Genomic DNA, 27,718 nt, shown 5'->3' on the forward strand with positions numbered 1-27,718 from the left:
CATAGACTTTGATAGGAAGCAGACATTCTCTTCCCATCATTTGCTCTTTCCAGATGGTATATCTGGCTCTTGGCACAGTTTCATTGGACACTATGTAATGAAATCTAGGATATCTGAGATTTGGTTTCTTACCTGCTTGGTGATACCATCCTTTACTATTCTTCTGGCACTCATTAACAGCTGCTGCCTGCAGAATTACATCTACCCTCCCAGCAAGAAGGGTGGCATGACCATCTCTTATATTACCAGTGAAATTCAGTTAAAGATCAATCTGCCAGGCATATTTGAAATCCCAGCACTTGAGAGACAGAGGCAGGAAGTATGAGTTCAAGGCCAGCCTGGGCTACATAGTGAGTTCAAGGTGAGCCTGAAATACATAGTGAGACCTTGTCTCCCACCAGAACACACACACACACACACACTCACACTCACACACACACACACACACACACACAAAGAATCAACTCCTCAAATGGTTGGGCCAACGGCTCTTCCAGGGTGTAAGAACAGAGCTACATTTTCTAAGTTTTTTCATTAATAGGCCTAAACAAATAAATGAAAGGTGTTTCTCCAAGAGGTGGGGTCTGATTTAGAAAAGTCTTTTCCTGAAGTCACATGAGCTAGAATGTGCATGTGCACATGCATATGTCAGAGAAGGAGGAGAGAGAGATCAAAAGGCCAGTGGGAAAGCCAAGGAAACACATGATTTTTACTTTGGCAGTTTTACAACCAAAAATGGGTCAAAGAGAAACAGTGAAACCTCTCTCCATTCCTGTTCTGATTGAAACTTTAATTCTAAAATAGTCTTTGGCTTGAAAGATTGAACTGCACCATCTTTCCATATAAATGGCAAGGTAAGACACAATTTTATGTGTTGTTTTATGAGTTTTCTTCGCATCTTTAATGTCTAACCATTTTATAGTGCTTGGCTTTGCAGGGCCCTAGAGATAACCTCCTGAGCAATACTGTTCTTTTATTTCTAACACAGGAATAGTTAAGAAAGTGTCTGCACACCAGTGACAAATTATTGTAATCTTAACTAGAAATAAGGCAGTAAAGATTGCTCAGACTAAAATCTTAAAAGAAGGTTGGAATCCGGAGAGGGAGAAAAATTTTAAAAATAGAACAGTGAAGTTAATTGGTACAAATAAGTGTGCCTTAAAAACAATACCTGAAGATTAATTGCATTTTGCTAATTGTTACATTCTCTTGTATCTCCATTAATCTAGAGGCTTTAAAAAATCTAATCCCTTGACTATGAGAGTTTGAGTAAGTCTTTAAAAGTAAACGCTTGAGGAGTTATAGCCCCAGTGTGTGAGGTTTCATCTATAGATCTGTTTATTTATTTGGTGTAAATGCTTTTAGCAGTGAGATATAATCATGTGCACATCATGAAAATGCTGGCCCTCCTCCTTACAAACTATTCTTGTCTGTTAACTGCGGTTCTGGTGTCATGAAAATCCATTTTTTCCAGTTTTTAATAATAGATCATGTTCAAAAACCATTTTGAGGTTATACTTAAGAAATTAGCTTAACCATTTAATTTTTTCCTCATCGCAATCTTTTTTTTATACCAGGGATTGAACTCCTCATCGCAATCTTATTCCTGTAAGCAGAGAATCAGGTGGATGTGAAGAATATACTTTCGTTTCAAATCGAGCTTGGTCCAAGTTCTGGCTCTCTGGCCTTTATAAATTGTATGAGTTGAGATAATTCTTTCACTTCCTTCAAATGTGGCCTTTTTATTTACAAAGCGGTAATACTGACAATGCTTACTTCATATGTATAATATTATTGGGAATGTTAAATTATATAACTATATTGTTAAATCATAAAACATAATAGTAATATAGTATAGTAATAGTAATATTATATAGTTAATATAGTATAATGTAATTCAATAAAGTCTTGGAACACTAATACATTTATAATGCTAGACCACAACACCACTAATAGCAAAAACATCTCATACTGGTGGATTTAGTCAGATGTCAAGCTAGATCTTGTGTTACTATAGCACAAGAGGCAGATAAGAGAGGTTAGAAGAGGGAGATAACTAGGTTCTGGACTTTGTATTTGAATACCTTTTAACATATTTAATAGCTACAGTTCTTTAAGAAGAAGTGATTTCCACCAAGATGCCTTTCCCTCTTGTAAGGATCTCTAGGCAAAATAGTCTTGGTAAGAATATTCTGACCCAAATATTTTATAAGTAAAGCAATGAAAGAAAATGTTTAAAATGTGCCTATAAAAGTTGGAGCTTGTTATTTTAAAGTCCTCTCTTGGTTTTCTTTTTGAATCAGAATTACTTTCTTACCCTAGTAAGGAGTTGGAGAGAGAGGAAAAGAAGTATTAAAAAGGCTTCACAGTGGTTTGCTTCTTAGATCACAGGTACATGACACTACGATTGGCTGAGACCTCAACTCTGCATCTTTTTGGTTAAGATTCATTCCCCTATGTGGTAGGGACTTGGGACTTTAAATGTAGAATTTATGTGAGGAGAGACTAGACATTGCCTAATCTATTGTTTCCCAAAGCAACTGTATGGAAATATCCCAAGGGAAGCTCCTCCACTTTTTTCCTATGACCAAATCATTTCCTATGGTCAAATAAACTCCCTTTTCTTGAAACCTCACCATGCATATTAGTGTATTATAAGTTCTGGGGACTCCTGAAATAAACTGGTATGACCCATTTTCTGTAATTCAGTGTTTCTCTTTCTTTTCCTTCCAGTGATAGCTAACATTCATGGAATCCATGTTCTACAGGGTAGAATTTGAGTTATCCTGGGATAATTCATCATGCCTACTACTGCCAATTCAAGTGGTGGTTGGGAAAATCGGGTCTCATCTTGTCCCGTGCTCACTATGCTAGGCACTTGGCAAATCTGCATCTGGGGTTCTAGTGAGCTAGGAATGTAGCCAGTCATTTGCAAGTCATAGCTTTTAGAACCAGGCTGCTGGTGTCCCAGAGCTTCTGTATGGGCATGTGATGCAAACAGATCTTGGCGTTTCATAATGCTGGAGTATCCACATGGCTAAGCTGAGTGTTAGTAAGGAGGTGACTGAGGAGGAGCCCAGTGGAATTCATACCTGTGTTCAGGCTACCATACTTTCTTCCACTGAGGTAGAGGAAAATTAGAAGTACTGACTTTTCCATCTGTAAAGTACATTTTAAAGTATAAAGGAAAAGGCAATCATTGAATGTGAATGATGAGATGCTTGTGGTTGTGAGAAAAGAAAAAAGATTGCCTACTCAGATATTCATACAAGTGTTTGAATCATCTCTAAATATTCCACTTAACTCTCAAGGGGCTGTTTCTTTGCAAATATTGAAAATAGGAAATATAAGAAAAATCCATTTATTGCATAGAGGAGTGCAAAAATGAGTAGTTAGAAGCCAAACTATTTCCACGGTTTTCTTTTCAATTTGATTTTGGGGATGGACTGAGACAATAGATGTGGACTTGGTAAGTTTTCTTCCCACATGTCTCCCGGGTTTTCTTCAGGACTGGAAATGATTTGTGATCATAAGAAGAAATGTTCCTGCTGACATATGGGCGTTCCTTGCTGTGTAGGTTCCAAGCTTAATGACAGCCATGTAAAATCCAAGTTCCCAGTAAGTGTTTGCTTGGCCTCAGGGGTCTGAGTAGCCTTAGCACCTGGTAGGGAATAGATAATATTTTGTTGCCCTTTCTGGCCAGAAATTATTGATATTTCCTTGTGTGTGGTCACTGAGTAGGAAGGCTCCTCATGGGGCTATAAAGAAACAGCTTTCTTCTTGCCAGAGAACAAGGAAGACAGAGCAATGAAAGGACAGAAACTTTCTCCAGAGTAACGCCCCTCAAAGTGTGGTCCTTGAACCAGCAGCATGGGTATGGCCTGGGAATTTGTAAGGAATGAACATTCTAGGGCCCCACCCAGCTGACAGAACTGGAAGCTCCTGGGGTGGAGCCCAGCTGTTGGTATTGCAACAAGCACAAGCCCTCCAGGTGATGTGTTAGAGTTTGAGAACCACTGCTCAAAAGAAAACAATGTGTCCAGATGGGAAAGAACCTCATTAGAGCTCTTCAGGTACAGTCATGTACTATTTAGCTACAGGACTTCAGGATGTGTTCTGAGAACTGCATCTTTAGGTTGATTTTGTTGTGTCTGAACATTGTAGAATGTGCTTACCCAAACCTAGATGGTAAAGCCTACTATACACACATGTAGGCTATATTATAATCTTACAGGACCACTATTGTATACCTGATCCATTATTGACTGAAACACCATTTTGTGGCATGTGACTGTGTTATATTTCTGCTATGGTTTTGATTCCTTTGTTACTATATCTTGCTTATAGGTTATGATTCCTGTTCTGACCCCCTCCCAACACACACACACACACACACACACACACACACACACACACACACACAAAGGCAAAGAAACCTTCCCTGAGTACAAGTGACCCTGACTAACATTTTCTAACACAGTGATTCTCAACTTTTCCTGGAGTCACCTGAGAGAAACTATTAAAAACTCATATTTCCAAAGCCACATCCAAGAACAATCAATAAAAATCTGGGGGTAGGATGGTTAAGACTAAGGCATCAGTATTTTTAAATCTTCCTCTGGGATGATTCCGCAGTGTAGCTCAGTTGGTTCTATAAAAATGGAGCTAACAAAGCTAAGGGAAACAAACAAAATACTGTGTTGATGTAGGAAAGATGTTTAAGTATAGGAATCCAAGGCTAAAACTCTCAGGGCTTATCCAGATTCTGGTGCATCTCTGCAGGCAGCTTTCCTCACCCTTTCTCATCCTATTCTTTCACAGACCACAGCTCCTGGGAGCCATGTGATTTTCTGGCCCCTAAGAAGAAATCTATCCAGATTTCATGTTTTATAACAAGACATTATCTGCATGCATTGTTTTGCATCAAATCTTGATGCCAAGCACACATAGGCAATTTTGATGGACCCTGGGCCTAGGGCCACTGATCTCCTGTTAATTTATCTCTTTTCTTCAGCCTCACTCATCTCTTTTCTTGCCCCAACACTCCAATGCTTCCTGTGCAGCCACCTAGAGTGCAGTGCCACAGTCCGTACTGCCACCCACCTCAGGTCCTTTGAGTCCTGATGCAAGTATGGTCTTTGTATTAGAATTCTTCAGAGAACCAGAACCAATCAAAAGATTATATATATATATATATAATTATAATAAATATATATATATTTCAACTTAGAATGTTATGAGAATGATTTTTCAACTTTGCAATGATGGTGCAAAAGTTACATATTTTCAGAATTTTGAATTTTGATCTTTTCCCAGACGAGCAGTACACAGCATCATATTGTCCTATGATGCTGGGCAGTGACAGTAAACCACAGCTCTCAGTCAACCGTGCAATCATGAGGGGGAGAAAACATAACTCTGCAGTGTAAAGATTAGGTAGGTTAGTTGTATTAAATGTATTTTGACTACAATATTTTCAGCTTATGGTAGATTTAATTGGGACATAGCCCCATTGGAAGTTGAACATCTCTCTCTCTCTCTCTCTCTTTCTCCCTGTGTGTGTGTGTGTGTGTGTGTGTGTGTGTGTGTGTATTTAAAGGAGATTTATTGGCTAGTATGATTATGAAGGCATAGAAGTCTCACAGTGTGCCCCAGCCTGAGGCCAGGAGAGTCAATGGCTTTGATTCTAATCTAAGTTTGAAATTCTGAGAACCAAGGGTCCATAGATATCCCTGCTCAGACAGGCAAACAGCCAGTGAATTCTCTGTCTCTATCTTTGGTGAAGTCTCTCTGTCTCTATCTTTCCTTCTAATCGGCCCCTCAGTGGTTTGGGTAAAGCCATTCACCCGGGGAGCACAACCTGCTTTACTCAGGCTGCTGATTCAAAAACTAATCTTTCCAGGAAACTTTCTTAGACTTACACCTAGAAATAATATTTAACAAGATATCTGAGCATCCTATGATTCAATCAAGTGGACACCTGAAATCAATTCTCACAACCTTTCTGGGAAAAGGATGAAGCCTAGACCAACTGGGGGATCCTCAGAAAGATTGCCTAATGTAAAGTTTGAGAAGATTAGAAATGAACAGAATATTTGCTTTTCGGTGTTTGTAGGTTGTAGGAAACAGGTGAGCAGTGTCACAGAAAACCCTAAGATACAGAATCAACTTTGAATTAGAGATGTTCAGTATTTGTATGTGTGTGTTCACAGAGGTTTTGAGAATCAAATTACATAGGATTAAGACAAACTGTCTTTGACAATGCTAATTATTGATACAGATGACTGTAAGAGATTCATTTATGACTTAATTAAGATAGTGGGGAAAATATTAATGGTAGCTCTTTTGAATTTCCACATGGTAGGGTTGTGGTTCACAATAATTATTGATGTTATTAATATGTGTTGGCCTACCTGTGGTGGTCCAAATGTCCCCAAAGAGTTTAAGCTATAGTCATATTGTGTCCCAATGATGGGAAAGTTGACTAATGCACCAACAAATGATAGTAGTAGGCCAGGGATAACCAAAAGCTTTAGCATGTGTGGGTACAAGGACGTAAAGTGAGGGAGCTATTACATGGGAAAGAGGCCACTTCATAGAAGTCTATAGGTAGTGACACACAGTCATCACCAAACCAAAAATCAGCAGAAAATAAATACTTCAACCTCATGTGTTTTTGTTATACAGTCAATCATCAGACATAAGTTCCCTGGGTTCAGCAACTCCTTACTTTAGGTTTCTGGTGGATTTTTTAGTGCCACCAAATTTTTGCCTTACAGCTATCAGAACTTACAATGAACAACCTGGAAGAGAAAGAAAACATTTAGGACAAAATTGAATTAACTCTTTTCTCCCCTCCCCTAAACAAATCTAAAAGTCTCACAAATCAATGTATTGCATTTGTACAGCAATTTACTCTCTGACCTTCAGTTCTATCCCCATTTAGAGCTTAGAGTAGAAACGTGGCAAATGTTGTTAGCCCTGATTTATAGGTGGAAGAAGGCCAATTCAGGGAGGTACATCCACATTTATTGCTGGTCTACAGGCTTGTTGAGTTCCTCCTGTGAGGGTAGTAAGAGGCATCAAGAAATTAATTTTTGTTATTAAAATAAAAATCTAGGCCGTTTGTCTCTAGCTGTCTAATTACAAGGGGCACAATGTTAGGGCATCTTCATTTTTAAAACTACCTACAAACAATTCCTATCTGAGTAATTGTATTAGGTTTCAGATATTTAGCTGCCACTAATCCAATACAGATGTATTTTTAGGATTCTAGGGTTAGAAACAGTGGATGAAGGAACATGCAGGCTCTAATCCTTCGTAAGCTGTAGACAGACAAGATATCTTTTTCTGCAGCCAAGAGTTTTCCTGGCTGTTCTGTATTTGTCTGCAGGGAATTCTTGTTCCAACTTGGCTGAAACATACATGAAGAATGAAGGTTTGATTGGAGTCTAAGGATGAGGAGGTTCTAAATTTAGGCATAGGATGGAGGGAGCTCACTTGACCATCGCCAAATACATTCCATCTCCTCTTAGATGACATTGTTTTCAGGGACATTCCAGTGGAAGCATCCTCTTTTTTCTCTTACTGGCTATCAGGAATTAGAATTAACTATAGATTTAAAAAATAATGTTACTAAGACTTATGAGGTCAAGGGTTTTTTTTAAATACCTGCTTCTATACATGAACAAAGTTAAAGTGAGCAGTATAATTAGGCAACTATATTTAGAGAAAAAATTATATGAACTTCAAGATGGTGCTTGTTTGTAAGATCATCAACTTTATAGTAAGATAATGAAGTTCAAGAACTGAGAATTAACCTTGGTCTGCCCTCTGGTTTTATAGATGAGAATACCTGATGCATTCAAATATAAGTGATTAGTTAGATATGCCACAGAGCCCCACCCTAGATTTCCTGATTGCTTTCAAAAACTCACAGGTGCATTATTTTTAATGAATTACTTGGCCATTTTTATCTATTGGAGACTTGATGCATTTTCTGTTCACAAACAAGGTCTTATACAAAGAAGGGAATTTCATAGGTGAAATAGATTCATAGGTGAATCTTCAGGCATAGCCAGGACCAGGACATGCTGTCATGACTGGGTTGCTCTCTCTCTTTATCTGTTGCCTTTAGTATCCTTGAGTTGGCTTTTATTACATGGTACAAAAGGTGGACCCAGCCAGGTAACTTGAGCTTCCATTCCCATTGGCTCAGCAAGCCTCAAATAGAGAGTATACCATTTCCAGTGATTCTCTAAATATGCATGGAGGATTTTGGTTGCATAGCAGGCTGTATGTCTAAGCCTGGAGCAGAGGTGAGGGGTTAGCCTCCTCCCCAGAAACTTCAGCCCTAGAGTGAGAGAACTGATGGCTCAAAGATGGGTCAGGCAGAGTAAATCACATGGGAACCATAGCTCTGTTCTTGGATGGGATTCTGCTATAGTTTGGGACTGGACTGTCCCCCAAGTGACAGTGTGTTAAAGCCTTGGTCTCCAGCTGGACCATGTTGAGAGGTGATGGAAACTAACAGGTAGGGCTGAGAGCAATGACAGTGAACCTTTTAGAGACCAAGTGCCCAAACTGCAACTGAAAACCCACTTATTTATTGCCAAGTGCCAATAATGCAATTAAACCCAAATTCTGAGGTTTTAGTTTAGAAAAAACAACTCATACACTTGGCTTGTGTGCTGATAGTGCCATAGGTTTGCCATCACTGGCCTAAAGGGAATTCCTAGTGTTACTGGGGACATGCCCTTGAAAGGAAGAGTGAAAACCCAGTCTCTCTCTCTCTCTCTCTCTCTGTCTTCCTCCTCCTTCTGCATCTCCTTGGCTAAGAGGTGGAGGTAAGCAGTTTTACTTCACCGCTTCACCATGATCTTCTGCTATCATGTGCTGCCTCACCACAGGCACAACATAACAGGGCCAGTGATCATGAACTGAAACCTCTGAAGCCAAAACACACCTTTTTTCTCTTTATAAGTTAATTATCTCAGGTGTTTGGTATAGAAATAAAGTGCTTACTCACACAAGCAGTCCTTTAAACTTTTATATTCTTTCCCACACCCATAACCTAACCACAAAGAAGGCAACAGCAACAAGACCACACTTTTAAAGAAATCTGTTCTTTGTAGTTTGAAGAATTCTCCCTGTTTCCATAAAGTTCTCACACCTCAGACTTTGCACACTTGAATTCATGCTATTCCCTGAAATACATTTCCTAATCACATGATGATGACTTTAAGTCTTAGCAGTTTCCTTGAAGACAACATTTGTGTTGATCTAACACTATTTACTGAGAATTCCTCTGCTCCACAGCTGCACCGCTCTGCTCCAGGTAGCAGTGGAACATAGGCTGAAAGCCTCCTTTGCAAACACCTGCTGGGGAGCCACACACTTGTTCTTGATGACCTCACTCTTGGCCCTATGGGCGCCCACGGCCTTCACTCATAGGTCATAAATCCCACCCACTACCATTGCTCAGTTCACATGCAGGATCAGAAGGCTCCTTTCCCTCTTTCTTTCCATCTATAATTTCTGTCGGTGGAAACTTTGCTATTTTCTGAGAGCCTGGAAAACCTAGACTGTATGCTATTAGCAGCAATATTTTTTATTTTTAATTAAGTTTATTGGTTTTATATCTATATCACATTCATCATATGGAATTTGTATTTGTACATGATATATCTTAATTCACATTTTTTCCCATTCCCTTCCCTTCTCTTCCATCTTCCTTCCCCTCTTTATTTACAAAAGCTTTGTTTCTATTTTATCTTTCTTTTCTCTTTTTTTCCCCTTTCCCTTTCTTCTTTTTCCCCTCCCCTTTCCCTAGGGCCCCTCCACATTTGAACTTTTTCTTCCTATTTCACATTATTATATATTTTGGTCCTTTTATACACATTCAGTATCTCACACCAGAGAAACAATGTGATATTTACATGTGTCCAATTTATTTCACTTAAGAGTATGATCTCTAGATGCATCTCCATTTATGGGTTGATGGTCATTTGGGTTATTTCCTAGATTTAGCTATTACAAACTCTGCTGCTATGAGCACAGGTGTTCATATGTCACTGTGGTATGATGCTTTTAATTCTTTTGGGAAGATACTGAGAAGGGGGATAACTGGGTCAAATGGATTATCTAGACCTAGTTTTTAAAAGAATATCATACTAATTTTCACAGTGGTTGTACCAGTCTACATTCCCACCAGCAGTGGAGCAGGGTTCCTTTTTCCCCATAGCTCTGCCAACATTTGGTTGATTTCATGATAGCAGCCATTCTTTCTGGAGTGAGATGCAATGTCAGCATTGTTTTAATTTGCATCTCTCAGATGTCTAGTGATGCTGAACATTTTTTCATATATTTATTTGCCATTTGTACTTCTTTATCTGAGAACTTAGTCAGCCCAGATGCCCAATTTTTATTGGGTCCTTAAATTTGAGGGGTTTGATTTTTTTCAGTTCTTTATATATTCTAGATATCAGTCTTTTGTCTTAGGAACAACTGGTAAAAATTTTTCCCCACTCTGTTGGTTTTCTCTTTGCACTGTTGGTGATTTGTTTTGCTGTGCAAAAGCTTTTTTAAAAATTCACTAAGTTTATTGGTACATTTTAGGTATACAATATTTGTCATTGGGAATTTGTACCTTAGGTATACATTCATCATTGGGAATTTGTATCTTTACATGACATATCGTTTGTTACTTTTTTCCTTATTCCCCTGCCCTCCCTTCAAACCCCTCCACCCCTCCCTATTTACAAAGACTTTGTTTCTATTTTTTCCTTTTCTAATATTTTTTTCTTTCCCTTCTTTCCTTTCGCCTGTCTCCCCACTTCCACTTCTTCTTTTCGGACCTTTTCTTCCTATTTCACATTATCTACAAGATGAGGTCCCAGTTGTTGAGTTTCTTATAATATTTCCCATACGATTGTTCATAAAGTCTTTGCCTATGCCTATGTCTTCAAAAGTTCTATGTATTCTTTCTTCCACCAGATTTAGTATTTCTGTTTCAATATTTAGATCTTTGATCCATTTTGATTTTAGTAGCGGTAGTATTTTATGGTTGTAATGGCTGTGGAAAACTTATGTCTAAGTGTTGAGAAACATATCGTCACCCAAATAATAAACAAGGGCTGCAAAGAAATTTTGTGAGTTAAAATACAAAGGGTGAACCACAGGAAAATATAATATGTATTTGAATATCCTGCGTATGGGAATTATTTAGAGCCAAGGAAATAAAAGGCAAAGTCCTTGGATCTTCTAGAATATATAAAATTCCTCTGTACTCAGGGTCAAACCCTTTTACTGAAGGAAGAGACATGACCCACTCTAAGCTGGTGGCAGGCTAGAAATGATTTTCTTGGGGTCCTCCACAGCCCACCAGGGGGTGTGACACACAACTCCTTGCCTGGAGGCACATGAAATTCCCTAGTGGATTTTTTTAAAAAATGAAGACTCATATTAATTCCATTCCCTTCATAAAATGAAAAAATGGAAACAAAGTCTTTGTAAATAGGGAGGGGTGGAGGGGTTGAAGAGAGGGCAGGGGAAGGGGGAAAAATAAGAACCAAGAGAGATTATGTAAAGGTGCAAATTTCCAATGATGAATGTCCTTATATTGTATGGCTAAAATGTACCAATGAAATTAATTAAAAATATTTTTTAAAAATGAGGACTCTTGGGTTTTATCTTAGAATCATTGAATCAAATGTCCAGGGAAGGGGTTTTAAACATTCTCAGATTTTAAGCAGGAGCTTGTGTTGCCTAACTCATGGGGAGAGCAAAATGTTGCAACTAGCCACAGCAAAGCAAAGATTTGTCGTCTGGGGTCAGTGACTTTCATACACAGCACTCTTGATAGCCTGTCCCACTCACAGTTGGACTCTGGTTTCAACCTCACAAAGTACACAAAAACTCAAATGCCCATATCCATGAGGGTCAGAGGCAAGGATTCTGCTGCTTCGCGGAAAGTTTCCTTGTCCTCATCTCTGCTTCTGGACCCCACAAGGCCTTGTGGCTCCTCTCCCCAGCTCCCTGACACCTGCCCCTTATCTCCACCCTGGAGAACTGCTGTGGATTGGGCAGGACCAGGAAGGTTCACTGGAGCTAAGGGAGCTGCCTTGTTTCTCTGCCCTTCCCTACTCAGCCAACCTCTCTTTAGTCCATGTCCTATATAATCGGCCTCCCTATAGCCAGCAGGGGTGTTCCTGACCTGAAGCTTTTGCCTTTTCTGTTCTTTGTGCCTGGAACATTCTTCCCCAAATCTACATGTCCTTCATATCTTTGCTCAGCTGTCACCTTTTCAGTAAGGTCTATGCTACTATCCTATTAAAAATTGCCAGTTGAAGGATCTAGGGGTGTAGCTCAGTGGTGAAGTGCTTGCCTAGTAAGCACAGCCCTGGATCTTATCCCCAGAACTGTATAAACACAGAAATGCTAACTGTATTTTCCAATATTACCTTACCATGTTTTTTTTCTAAATGTGTGCCCCCTCTAACATAAAATATAATTTACATGCAACACATGACATGTCACACACTATATAATTTACATAGTCTGTTTATTGTGGTATTCCCTGCCCACCAGAATGTCAGCTCTGAAGACTTTTAGGGAACTTTTGTATTAACCATTATGGTTGCAGAGCCTAGAACTGATTCTGGTATTCAATATAAATTTCTTGAGGAAATGAAGAAATGTCAGAACTTGCTGCTCCCAGAAAAGGCCTAGTCCTATTTCTCACTTTTTCTTCTTTTGATGTTCTTCCTTCTCTAATATGTGCACCTAAGTGGAGACTGGAAGTCACTTGGCCCTCTCCCCATCCGTTCCAGAAATGGTCCTTTGGGTGACTCTACTCCGGGCCTGGCACCAGTCTCTGGCTCTCTCTTGCCTACTCTCAGTCTCTCATACTCTGGCTTCCAGTGAGGCATGCCCTTCCTCCCGGGGAGCAGCTGGATGGTCTATGGGCTTTGTGGTGAAGTGGGCAGTGCCTCTTTTCCTGGTTGGCACCTCACAGTGATGTTATTTACCTGAAGACTCTGTTCAAGGGAGCCAATAAAGTCCGCTTGGTTCCTCACAGGGGTCTGGGTCAGAGCCAAGCTAGTAGCTGTTTTCCTGTGTACAGTTGTGCCTCTGTACGTATGGTTTCCATCCTTTGGATTCAGCCAATCACAGATAGAAGATATTTTTTAACAACTGCATTTGTACTGAACATGTGCAGAATTTTTTCATTGCTCCCTAAATAATGCAGTGCAATAAATATTTAAATAGCACTTACATTATATTAGGTATTATGAATCATAATATTTCATCATCTAGGGGTGATTTAAAGTATATAGAAGGATGTGGATGGGTTATATGTAAAGGCCACACCATTTAATAAAAGGGACTTGAGCATCTGCAGATTTTGGTATCTGCTAGTGGTTCTCAATCACCCTCTGTGGACACTGAGAAGTAACTATGTACATCTAGCTTCTGAGTAACAACAAAAAGCCAGTAATGAGGAGCATATGGGACAGTGATCCCATAAGATTATAATTGAGTTGAAAAATTCCTATCATCCAGTAACATGGTAGCCTTGGGAATGTCACACTGCAGCACATTATTCATGTGTTTGTGGTGATGCAGGTGTAAACAAACCTACTACATTGCCAGTTGTATGAAAGCATAGTACATACAGTTATGAACAGTGCATAATATTTGATAATGAAGATAAATAACTATATTAAAAGTTTGAGCATTTACTATACTATATATTTTATTGTTATTTTATAGTGTAATTTTTCTGCTTAGAAAAGCTTAGCATAAAACAGTACTGCATTAGATACCACTAGAGCCTCACCAGACCCAAGTTTACTTTCTCTTGATTGCATCAAGAGTCCATACAGAGGAATTGACCCATGCCATCTAGATTTTCACTTTAGGATGTTTGTACCGTGATAAAATTGCCTAATAAGGAATTTCTCAGAGTGTGTCTGTCATTACGCAACACAGTATATATCTCCCTTACAGATCTACTGGAGAATGGTGACCAGTTAAGGGAAAGCTCAGTCTCCAGGTCTCTGGATTAATAGCTTCTTTATCCCTCCTTTCAAGCGCATTGCACCATTATCCTTTATGCCCATCATCCCAAAGCTATCTCAAACCAGCCTTACTGTTGACCAGTAAAACTGAGGGGAGACTCAGGAGGTACCACTGAGCATACTTCAGAACTGGGGTCAAATTCTGGTTTCTGAGCCAGAGTTTCTGACTTTCTTATCCCAGATAACTTAGAAATCCTAGGAGGATTACTCTGCATTCCCTTGGTTCTATCTTTTCCCTGAACCTTCATGTATTCTGTAGTCCTTGTTAATTGGAGGGGTAGAGATTTTTGAAATGCTATGTGATATTAGGTAGAAACCTACACAGCTTTTTTGGATAATATTCTAGCTAGGTCTCAGAGTCCACCTGGTATATCTGATTTCATGACATCCCTAGGCAGAGTAAGAGTCATCACTCTCACCATAGCCATCATCATCTAAAATTGTTTGAGAGTGGATTCCAGGCACTGTTCTTAGCTCTCTCCAGATGGTCTTCATCTCCCCCCTCATCATAACTCTTTGAGGTAGGTTCTATTTTTACACCCCCTCTATGCAGATAAAGAAATTGAAGCTCAGAGTATGTAATTTGCTCAGCCTCACAGAATTATAAATAACAAGACCTGAAGTCAGCATGTGCTGTTTCCCCATTATTCAATGAGAGGGGTCAAGAAGGGTGCACACATTGATCCAAATGTGTGAAGATGCCAAGTCTAAGCATGGTCAAGGCCTGCACTGATAATCCTCTAGCTCTGTGATAAGATTTCTAACACTTCAATCTCGCAATGAGTTAGTGGAGAATGCTAGTGTCTCAGAGATTTGGGGACTGAGGTCCTTTTTAGCAAATAACAGGCATCAATTTAAACACAGTTTACATATGTTGTGAAGAATGGAGCAACCTGGCTGGGGCCAGTGAGTAGTCTGAGTCATTAAATAGTTTTTAAAATTTGAGTATTATCCCAATAAATGAATATTTGTTAAGTGCTTGCATATGCCCATCTCCCTAAGATACTCCTGAAAATAAAATAACTGCTGCAGGATGAAGATGTGCCTGACTATGGAGCATGGACCGAGTCTCTAACCTCTCTCTAGGCATAGCTCACTGGAAAGGCAGATGTCGTTCTCAGTATGCCTGGTAGAACACTCACTACCTCCAGAAAAATCCTAGTAGACTTTACAAGATCAAAATTTTCCTCAGTTAATGAGTTTTGTGAGAAGGTGAGTTAAATCAATGTGAGTTTTCTCTACTGAAAGGCTTTTAAAAGCCCCTATAATGTGAATGGGGGCGGGAACTATAAGATCGGGTAAAGAATGTAGCATTCCAGTATTTCAAACATTTTAAACTGGATTGCCCCCCAATTTTCCCTCCCACAGATGATCGCATTATACTCGTGCTCTGTGGAACTCATTTGAAGGAATGCTGATTCAAACACGGCACACTCTCCATTAAAATAACAAGCAAAACAAAATAGTATATTGATGCTCAAATTATTTTCCATGTAAGTTTTCTTTCCCAAATGTCTCTTTATCTGGGTGGATAGAGGGCTAGAGGCCACAGAAGTAGGCAGTGAAAATGGCTTTGCTCTGATGATTTCTTTCCAGTTGAGAGGCTTCCTTGCATGAGACTCATTTGTTCTGCTTTCAAATCTCTGCCATTGGAAATTGGCATTGTAAAATTGTTTACCATCATTCTAGAATTCATCTACTTGGTTTCTAATCTAACCATGTTCCTTAAATGATTTATACATTGTTTTCCACTTATAAACAATTTTAAACTAAACATAACTAGGTGTTTAAAAAATGCTACACAATGGTTTTGTCATAATGAGCAATTCAAGTCTAGTCATGGGATGCAACTTAGGGGCCTAGTGATTTCTGCGCACTATTTATAAAGCTGATTAAAGCTACACTAGTTATTCTGAAATTTCAGAATTCATGTTAAACTATAAGAATGGCAGGGACAAAAAGAGAAACAAAGACAAGCACATCCAGTGCTGAATATTTATTTCAGACTCCAGACAAATACTTAATTAAAGAAATCTTTGAGGAGATAAAATTCAGTTTGAAAACTCCAATACAGTTGAAGTTTTATTTCACTTTTCCTATGAGTTTTTATCTCTGGAATTTAGGAATAAAACATATGCCTTTTGGTTCATAAGGCTTTTCTGTAATGGATGATAAGGCTAGGTGCTTAACAATCAACAGTCTCCGATTGTTTTCATTAGAACGATAACATATGGCCACATTGCTCAACCTCTTCACAAAGCCCAGGAATGGGATCATAAAAGGGGAGAGGAGGAGTTCTGGTTTAGATTAAAGCAAATGGCTTGAGGAATTGGCTCTGATGAGCTACAATTTAGTGTTGTAAAAGCTCACAGAGATGAGCCTTCTGCAGTTTTCTTCTCTTGTGCTTGAGATTAGTTGGAGGGGATGGTGGGAGATCTTAATCTTTCTGTTTTTAGCAGTCCTGATTCCAGTGATGTAAGTTACAAATGAGATGGATGTGTGGGTGGGCCTCCACCAAATTCCCAATAAGCACTTAACTGTAGCCTCAAATCCAATGCATATCTGTCATTATTAAACCCCACGGTGCAGCAAAGGCCTATGGAATCTGAAGTTGGGCAGAAGCAGGGGAAGGTGTGGGTGTACAAGAAATTGAGTGGTCAGAGATGAAGAAATTACCCATGACAGAGAAGTGAAGCTTCAAGGTACCACTGCATGACACTAAAGGAGTTGATGAGGGAGAGACTGGTTAATAAATTTAAATCCTAGTTTTTAGATAAGGTCAGCAACCATGGAGAGAGCAGGTTGCTACAGAAATGAAGGAAAAAGAGTTATTTGTTGAGCACCTATGAGGTCAGATGCTAAGTTAGGCTCTCAGATATGGAGCTTCAGTTATAGTTTACAACAAAGGGCAGAGACACAATCATTAATATGATTCACAATTCATTAATCAAATTCTGAGGGTGACAGAAGTAATATGTACCCCATGGAGTTGTAGGGAGAAAATAAAACAATGCATATTTTTTAAAAAGCTTAGTAGAGTAATAGTAGAGGAAGTAGAGATGATGCATAGTAAACAATAAATGCAGTCTCTTCTCAAATCTATCCATCCCCAAACTACCTACAAAACTAAACAATAACAATAACAAAATTTTGCCAGAGTGAGGTAAGCATTCTTAAAGCTCATTTTGCAGATAGGATGTGAAGGGCAGTCTTTGTGAGAAAATAAGACAATACATATTAAACCCAATTACATCTGTACAAGCCTAAATTACCATTCCACCTTGCCAAATCAGCTTCTTTTCCTGACTTTTGATTTCTATCAGTTAAGCATCATCTTCCTGTTCTTGACTTAAAGTTGTACAATCATAGTAAAAAGTACTATAGGTTAAGCTCTAAGTTCTTTTCCTTATTTTATCTAAGTCTTACAATCTCTTAAAATAGTTGCTCAAAAATTAAAACCCAAATATCAGTTAGTAAAGTATGTTTCCACTTGTATTATAAATATGGAAGTCTGAATAGCTTGTCCCAGGCAATAGCAGATTCAGGATCCAAACCAGCTCTGTCTCCTCTCTGCCTTCTCCTATTCTCATTCCCTTATTTCCTCCCTCTTTTGAGCCCTACTGTGACATTATTTGTGCCTCTTATGTTTACACACTGCATTCTTCTTTGAATTACACTGTCTTTATGTTTGATTTATCCCCTCTTCTGAACTAAAGGATCCTTGAGAGCAGGAACTCATTCATTTTGTAATTCCCACAGTCTCTAACACAGTACCCAAAAGACAATTGATAATTATCTGCAGAATTGAACAAGAACTCAATTGAACACTGAACTCAGCAGTTTACTAAAATCAGAGCCTGGAGGTTCACCATAATTACTATGAGATGATTAATAGAAATAAAAATGAGGTGTCCCAGCCTTTAATAAGAACTGGAAATGACATTGCTCTGTAAGCAGTAAATATCGTAATAGATCAAAGCAGGAATATTGATAATATAATTGCTCCCACTCAGCATGGTTTGACTTTAACCTGAGAAAAGGCATTACATGTATAAAGGAGTAAAATATGTATGTATTCCTCAGAAGAACATTTCTCTGGGTCGTTGAAATATAGGGGATTATTCTGGTTATCTATTGCTATATAAAAACTACCTAAAACTTGGTGGCATAAAGCAATTTGTTATTTTTCATGGCTCTGTGTGTTGACAGGACTCAGCAGCCTTCTCCTTCAGTGACTGCATGGTTTCTTATGCCTCTGCCTAGGAAGTGATAGACGTAACACTGCTTGTGTAACATTGTATTGGGTAAATAATGTAATAAAGTCAACCAAGATTAAGCCTGAGGAATTGGAACACTTCTCATGATTGAAGAAACAGCATGGATGAACCAAAATGGGAGGACTGATGGATGATGCAACCTTGAGATGAGTTACCAAGAAGATGGAAAGTAAAATACAACAAAACAGCACAAGCCCATCCAATGGAAAGTTTTCTGGCTCTGGGATATGGCTGCCTATTCCCATGGCTGGTGACTATCCCCTTGTTCCTTCGAGAAACTTTTATAGCTTGCATTCATCCAGCTTCAACAGATGTATTCTAAAGACCAAAAAGCTACCAAGCAATGATGAAAATAGAAGAAAACATGCAAAAAGCAAACAGGCTTAATTTGGATACATTTTTTAACCTCAAATCTTATAATGGCTGCAGGTGAACAAAAGACTTAATGAACCTAGCCCAACTCTGGGCATCCTGCTTTGCTGGACACTCCTGTTCACCTGCTTCTTTAGTACCATATTCCAAAGCTGTTCTGACCATTACCCTTGACTTGTGTGTTTCAATTTCTTCCCCTGATTCTGTTTCCACCCTGGCTGTATGTTTGAACTATAAACTGATTTTCCTTCCAAGAAATCCATCTGAGTTTTATTACTCACCCTTTCAACATCTTGCACTATAGCAATTACTTCCCTGATGTCAAGTCATTCTAAGAATATTGAGAATTGCAGCCTAAAAAAAGTTACCTATTTAAATCATGGGTTTCAGCACTTTAATAGCAGCTGATGAGAAAAAGGTATGTTTCTGGCTATTACTCTATGGGGGATGCTTTGCCTTTGAGCTGGAAAGATGAGGGCATTGTGGTTTCTAACCAATAGCCTGTGAAGTCAGTACAAAGATATAATTTTTGTAATGTGATGAAAACAAAGGGAAAGAAAGACAAAGAAAGGAAGACAAGAAAGAGCAAAGGAAAGTAAAGAGCCTTATCGTATACAGTATTTTAAGTGTTATAGTATTTTAACATCAAAAGTTCAGGGATCAGGAATCAAAAAATTAGAGTAACAAAATCAATACTGCCTACCATATTAAGGAAAAGCAGTAGGCATTTTGAGATTTTACAGAGCTATTTAATATACTGCGAATAAAACTATGAGGTATAGTTAAGGCAGTAATCACAGGTAAATGCATAGCTTTACATGATTTAATTAGATATAGGAAATGAATGTTAATAAATATTCAGCTCAACATGTTTGAAAATAAGAGGTAAGCAAAATCAAAACATTTAAGATAGAGAAAAGCACATAGTTGATAAATATTTCTAAAAACTGGCTTCTTTCAAAACACTAATGAGATAGAAATAGCTCTTGAAGGATTAATCTATGGAAAATGCAAATTAGGAAAGAGAAGGCATTTATGTTTACAGAGGAGATTAAGAAAGAAGCTTATAGCTCAGTCTATGTTAATTTGTAAAAGCTGGATGAAATGGGCAATTTACAAAAAATACCAATATTATTAAAGAAAAGAATAATAAATTACAAAGGGGGAATTTGGCAAAATGTCATGGAACCATTTCCCCACCAAAGGTCTGAGTCTAGACAATTTGTAGGATAGATTCCTTTTCAGACTCAGTAAAATGTCTTTACTATTTAACTTTCTCCTGGGCAGAGAGAAAGAATGAAGACTACTGAATCTGTTTTAAAGAGCTAGGATTACAATAAATGCAAAACTGGACAGAGAATACTTCTTAAAAGAAAACAATACATCATATTCTCTTATAAATACATTTACAAGCCTAGCATAGTGGTACATGCCTCCATTTCTAGCTACTTGGAAGGCTGAGGCTGGAAGATCACCTTTCCCCAGGGCTTTGAGTCCAACCTAAGCAACATAGTGAGACATTATTTTTTAAAAATACATTTAAAAATATATAAAATATACATTTTGATCAAAGTGCAATTCAAATATAGAGTGAATGTTTAAAATTTAAAGATGTATTATAGTAAAAGATACATTGTCACTAGTCCTCCTCAAAACACTCCCCCTTGCTATCAACACAATTGTCCCATCATTCTTGCTATTATCTGAAGCTGTTTTGGAAGTCTTTTTTTGTGAATGTCTCTATGAGGTGTGATCAAAAATTCTGTGAAGATTGCTGCTGAGTGTCATTCAATTGAGTCAGGCTTGTAAAAATAGTATGCTGTGTCTTTGTGTACCTCATTTACCAAAACTGGCACGATGCAACGTTTTGTTCTTCCCCAGAGGCAAAACTTTTGGAATCAATTCAGGGCATCAAGACAGCCATGGCAGTGCCACTAGAAACATTCACAAAAGGACTTTCAGGACTGCTTCAGAAAATGACAACAATGATGTCAAAGTGTGTTCATAGTGAGGGAGAGTATTTTGAGGGGAATTAATAGCAATGTGTCTTTTACTGTAATACATTTAAAATATTTACTGTATTTTTCAATCTTAGTGTGTGTATATATGTATGCATATACACGTATATATGCATATACCTATATACACAAAACACTCTCATATCAGCAAATAAAATACACCACAAGACCAGATATATTTTTCTCCTAGATTTATAAACTATTTTAACATATTAGTATCAAAAGAGAAAAAACATTATTTCAAAATTTCAAAAAGATTTTTTTACAGAATTTGATTTAATTTCTCACTTAAAAGAATCCTCAGTGGTTTACAAAGTGACCTTCACTTCCAGAATTAACAGAACTGTCTGAAGTGGAGCCACCAGCACACCAGCACACCATCACATTTGGCTTTGTACCAAAAGGGTCTTCTCACGAAAGTCAGGAATAAGATAAGTGGTCTGCCCTGAACGGAGTCTCCTGACTGGTCTTCCTGCTTGTCACAGCCCCTCACTTCCTCCCAGTCTCTGAATTGGATCAGAGCACTTTTTTAGTGTGAACATCTGTGCATGCTCCTGTTCTTCATGCTGCCGTTTATCCATTGAGTGAGAACCAAAGTTTTTTTATGTGGCTTCTGTGTCTTGCAAGATGTGCCCTCACTCCAGCTCTTTTTCTTCATCTAAAAGTTTGATAGCTATAAAGTGCTTGGGGGCATAGATAATTCACAGTAGTAGTGAAAAGGGAAAGTTAGGAGGGCAACAAGGAGAAAGGCACTTTCCCCGGGGCTCACCCTGTGGACATTCTGCCTTCCCTCAGTCTCTCAGTCATGTTATGTGCCCTCCTTCTTTGTTTCTCTCCTGCCCAGACCCCTTCTCCATTCTTCAGAACTCGACCTCAACAGCTCCTTGACATTGTCCTTCACTTCCTGTATTGCATTTTGTAGTTAGGTCTTTGTGTGATTGCTTTTACAACTTTCTGGAAAAGAGATTCTGACACACGCAACTCCTATCACATGTTTCTCCTGAGCCTAACCAACTGCATTCAGAGGCAGACTACTGCAAGGAAAACAGTGGCTATTGGGAAACTCCCTAATTGCCTGTAGCTGATGAGGAAGATGAAGTTACTAGAAAAAGAGGAGATTGGGTAGGCCACCTATCATGAACACTATTTTTAAAAATAGATCTGGAAGTGGAAACCAAGAGATGTTAAAGATAAGAGATGAAGATACACATTACTGAAGAATACTGAAATATTTCAATAGGAAAAAAGCCTTTAACTCTAATAGGACAGTTGTTAAAGGATCATTTAAAGTTAATGTATAGAATTCTGATTTAAGATGATACAATAAGCACGTGGTCTAGTTCTTCCCTTCCTGCCTTAATTTGTAGACACTGTAAAAAAAAAGTACATGGAACATATTCATTGTAGTTTGGAAACCAAAGCAATGCCTTTTTTTTAGCTTAAATTATGTTGAGTGCTGAAAGATAGAAAAAGTTGCTGAGTTCAGTTTGGATTAAAAAAGCCACATTCCCCAAATACACAAAAAGAGTTATGTGCCAAAGCAAGAGTCTATAAGTGTAGACATCAGAAGCAAGACTGTCATTTGGGTAGGATTAAACGGCCAGGTGGGATGACTCTCCAGCATCATGTACCTGATACAAAAGACTTTGAGTCAGGCAATGGGTGCAGGATAGTCTGCCTCAGGTGTGCCTAGGAGAGGGAGTGTCCAGTGCATAGATGTTGGTAACACTCAGGACAAATAGCCTCTCCAAGTGGAAGAACAGATACTGGTACTTCCCACTATGGAGTAGGCCCCAACATTTCCTCCATTAAAAAGTCTGAAATCGGGGATTTGCCCTTAAGGCTCATGCAAACCCTAGGAGATCATCACACACTTGAGAACAGCTAACACTTCCAAAGACAGCTGCGAAGTGTAACATAGTCTTCATAAAAATGCAAGAGAATGTTCTATTCACTACAGCATGAAATAAAGATTCTGGAATTGAAAGGCTAGATTATCAAAACTTTTAAAAAAAAAACCCAGCTTGATAGATCAGTTGTAAAGCAGAATTAGCAGAAGTGGAGAATAGATCTAAAGGATTTTCACAGGATATGAGGCCAAAGGAATGAAATGTGTAACAAGAAAGTAAAAAAAGAGAAAAATAGATTCAAAAGTTCCAATAGAAGTTTTAGAAGAGTAGCAAAAATTCAGGGGAAGAAATTCTTAAGCAATAATACAGTATAACTGTTTGCAAATCAAAGAGAGATTGATATCTTCAAATTTAGAGTAGGATAACAAAAAAGGATTTTCATCTTCACAAATGAAATTTCAGAACAGAAGAGCAATGAGAAAAACCTCTAAATGTGAGAAAAAGAGCCAAATACACACAACACATACATATTCAGAGAGAACCTAAAGTGCAATTAAAATTAAATCCCATGTATTATTGACAACACTGGATATGGAGAGACAATTTAATAATATATTTAATGAACAACTTGAAAATGTGGTTTTTTATTCAGAAGAAAATGTGTGGACAATATAGACATTTTTGGACACAATTATACTCATGGAGTTTTTTGGAAAGAATTACAGAAGAGAATATTCAAGCAAGGCAGAAAGAACAAAGAAGGAAAGGCATGCAAGAATCAACTAAAGATGCAAATGGCAAAGTATGGTAAGATATTAATCATATAGAAGTTTTGATACATACTACACAGTGCCATGTATCATTTATGAACACATGCAAATCAATAAGATATAAAAATATACACACATTTATTGGAATGATGAATATTGGATTCAGAATAAAGGTCACCTATAGGGAATAAAGGGATAATAGGATTGGGAAGGAGGCCAAAGGGGGATTCCATTATATAGGTAATGTTTTATTTCTTTGAAAAGATAAAGATCTTAAGCAAATATAGCTAAGTGTTAACATCTGTTAAGTCTAGGTATTGAAAATATGGAGTTTGTTATTTTATCATTTTCTTTACATTTGAGATTTTGCAGAATCATATAATATACTGGATTAGATGTGAGGAAGTAGAGAAGGCTTTGAGTAGATATTTAAGATATTTTGTGAAGAAGCAGAGTTATGGGGCAGAAATTGGGGTGGGATGGAGATTACTTTGTGTGCTGACAAAGAAATGATCTGACAGAAAGAGACTGAGCTTGGGAGCTCAGGGAAGGAGCCAAGACTGAAAGGATTAACATTAATTTAAAAAAAAATTATTACAGTAAGAGACACATTACTATTAATCCCCCTCAGAATGTTTCCCCTCACTCTAAGCACACATATCCTATTGTTTTGGCCTCTTTCTGAAGCAGTTCTGGGAGTCCTCTTTCATGAATGCCTTTAGTTGCGCTGTCATGGCTACCTCAATGTCCTGATCAATTCATGATATTTTTTTAAATATAGGGTCTCACTATATAGTCTAGGCTAGCCTTGAGCTCACTATATATCCCAGGCTGGCCTCAAAGTCGCAGTGATCCTGCTACCTCAACCTCCTCCGGAGTGCTGGTATTACAAGCATGCACCACCATGCTCAGCCATTCATGGCATCCAGAAGTTGCATGGTGCCAGATCCAGTGAATAAAGTAGATTAGGACAGACCATAATGTTTTTATTTGACAGAAATTCCCATACCAGAAACAAAGTGTGACACAGAATATCATCGTGATGGAGGATGAAGCTCCACTCATTTTGCAGGGCATTTTCTACACACATGGTTTCTTAAACACTGAAATGCTTATAATATTCAGAGTTCAGTGTAGTGGCCCTGTTTACAAACTCAGCTTGTATAATTCCATCAAGCTAAGAAAACCACAATCAATATCACTTTAATGTTGGATCTTGACTGGTGTGCTTTTTATTCCCATAGAACAGTTATTTCCATTGAGAACTAAGGACCTTGGTCTCAGAATCATAACCATAGACCAAAATTTCATCTCCCTAGATGACATTTCTTAAAAAGCTGGAATCTGAAGCTGCACAATTGTGAAATACCAGTGAAAGTGACCAAATTTCATGTCAGTTATTGTTTGTGATTCATGATTTATTGAACATTTTAAAATACAACTCTTAATCATAGCTTACAACCAACTGAACTGAACAAATTGAAACTTGTTACACATAGTTACAAGGTTGGATGTGCTGCTTCTTGTATTAAATTTCCCTGTCTTTCACTTTGGGTGGTACTTGGCAGCAGCATTCACTATATTGTTCAGTCACACCTGTAGTATGTAGCCTTTTTGAGGCTGGCTCCTTTTACTTAACATGATACAATTACAATTCATCTCCATTTCACATATATCGGTAGCTCATTCATTTTTATTGCTGAGTGGTATATCATTGTATGGAGTTGGACTATTTCCAGTTTAGAAGCATTCTAAGTAAACCACTCTAAGCATTCCTATACAAGTTTTGTGTGAACATAAATTTTCATCTTTCCTAGCTAAATGCTAAGGAATAAGATCAGTGAGTTATATGGTAAATTTATGTGTGCATTTATAAGAATTTATTCAACTGATTTCCCAAGTACCATGGATGTTGGTTTTTGAGGTGAAAGATGAAGGCATGAAATCTGTGCCTAAGAATGTAATGTTCCTTAATCTCTGTTTGCGTCCTTATGCCCACCTCTATCCTTTGCTCTGCTCTGTGCCCTAAAAGACTGACTCTTACTGACTGCATCACCTTAACTTCCCTACTGGTTGGATCCTGGTGGAATTTGCAAATGGAAGGGACCAGCAGCAGATTGGTGGCAGGAGAGAGAGTCATCTAGATTTTTCTTTCCTGCTTCCTCCATGCCAATGGCTCAGTCTCTCCAAAATGCTCTTGCCAGATGGGTTTGTCTATGGTTCCTGCATCCCCAGAGACTCAGTAACACTGCTTCCTTCTCTTCTTGCCCCTTCAGATGGAAGGAAGAGAAAGTTTCCCACTCTTGCTCATCTCTGGGTATCTTAACATCCCTGTCTACTTCCCTTAAATCTGCTCACACCTCTGAGAATGATGTTTTTATTAAAGTCTTTCAGCCATCTGTGTTGGCCACTATTATCTGCTAATCTCTTGAGGAGCTGAATTAGCATTAACAATCTTTGGAGTAGTATTTCTAGGGAGCCTTGGGTTTCTCTTTGATGTTTGTATTCACGCATTTAAGGAAAAGCCAGGTATTCTGAAAATATGATTTTATCTAGCAAATTTCAACTGCACTCTTGTAGGGACGGAAAACAACTCAGGTTAAATTGTGATAGAGATTGATCAAGTGAGTAGGTGGTAGGTGAGAAGACCAAGCTTTTTCATGTCTTCTGAGACTCAGTTCAAAGGAGCTATTTTTGATCACTGTTTCCAAAAAGTCTCCCTGACACATTCCTTTTTCTCAGCTGTTTCCTCATTGTATTATCACCATCTGAAGTTATCTTGCTTTTTAACTCGCTATTTGGTCTCACCCATGAAAATTAAGATGAATCTTTCCAGGATTGTCTGTTGTATTTACTGCTATACCGCCTGTAAATGGCATCAACTATGGGTTGAATGAACCATACAGCCTTCCCCAGCCTTGCTGCCATATTGTCTTAGCAGACTGTGTTCATCTCTAAAACAACAACAGTATTATTTGACATTCACCTTATTCATGTTGACACATTTCTCCCATCTGGAATTCTGGATCTCAATCTGCTTTTCTGAGATTGAAAGTCTGATGGTATAGGTTGGATAGTAATTAAAAAAGTTGATCATGAAAATCTATAAAAATTTAGGTTATGTCAAATATTAGTAAAGAAATGACCCTCCACGAGGACTAGACAAGTCAGAGTCTATGAGGCTATTACTTTGTCTTGAAGACTGCATATATGAAAATTAGTAGAAATAAGTTAAACCTGGAGAGTTAGATTATCCAAAGGAAGAGAGCTTGGAGGGAGTCCTTTTCCCCTCATAAAGAAGTGAAATTATTTGACATACCTCAGGTTATTCCATGAATATGATAAATGGCACCATTTCTCGATCACGAATGATCTACTATAAAAAGAAGCAAGAAGTGGTATTAAGGTGATAAGCCTTCTTTTAAAACTACATTGAATTGAGAATTCAATTTATAGTAATGCAGTACGTAAAAGACTGTTCATGATATTTTTCTTGGGAGGTAAGTTTATTGGAGCTTTTCTATACCTTATCTCGTATCTTTGAATTTTTTACAAGTCATGTGCGTTACTATGATTTGCAGAAAAATACAAATATAAATTAATAAATTACAAATACAAACACTAAAAATACAAATAAAATTAGTGTTTTTTTAAACCTACCTACTAGTAGTAGTTCTTAGAGAGTGCAGGTTTTTCAGTTAAATGGACTTAGTATAGAATCCTAGCCTCCCCTTTTCTAGCTGAATGATACTGACTAAATTTTTTTTTCAGTCACAAGGTTCCTCATCTGTAAAATGGAAAAACAACTACTAACTTCCTTAATCATTGTGAAAATGTTTGATAATTTGCTTTAGGTATCCATCTTAATATCTGCCACAAATGTTAGCTTTCCAGAAGTACAATTTCAAAGGAACATGTGCTCATTTTCTTCTGAGTGATTCTAGAAACAATTTCAGGCCTCTTCACAAAACACATACTGTCTCCATATTTTTCATTTTTCTTTTGATTGTACCAATATTTTCCTCAAATGTAAAAACTTTAATTCTGGTCAATGTACATCTTTCTTTCAATCCCCATGTATTGTTAGTTACCAAATTCAGTTGAATTCTTTTTCATATAAAATGATTAATATGCACTTTTCCTCTCGCCACTGCCACACTGGCAGCTCCATCTGTACAGAATGTACCAGAATGGCCCATTCAGACTCCTTGCTGCCTCTTGCCCACACATATGCCATATCTTTTCTCCATCATCAGCCCCTCTTCCTTGGCAGCAAGTGTTGATCCCGTATCACAGCAGTGCTCTTAGATCTAGGCACAGTGCCTGTTGCGTACTACTTTATGGACTGAT

The 27,718-nt window shown here is 38.0% G+C and overlaps 1 long non-coding RNA gene across 1 annotated transcript in view; it reads left to right on the forward strand.

The window, feature by feature from the left end:
- Nucleotides 1-749: 749 nt before the first annotated feature.
- The window catches only part of LOC147829721 (uncharacterized), a 97,943-nt gene continuing 70,974 nt past the window's right edge, over nucleotides 750-27,718 (forward strand). The window contains exon 1 of the long non-coding RNA XR_015448585.1: nucleotides 750-854. This is a non-coding gene — a long non-coding RNA (uncharacterized LOC147829721). The remainder of the gene's footprint in view (nucleotides 855-27,718) is intronic.

Source organism: Heterocephalus glaber, unplaced genomic scaffold (genome assembly GCF_053883595.1).
Source record: "Heterocephalus glaber isolate CG9 unplaced genomic scaffold, H.glaber_assembly_v1.0 deba00000474, whole genome shotgun sequence".
NCBI lineage: Eukaryota > Metazoa > Chordata > Mammalia > Rodentia > Bathyergidae > Heterocephalus > Heterocephalus glaber.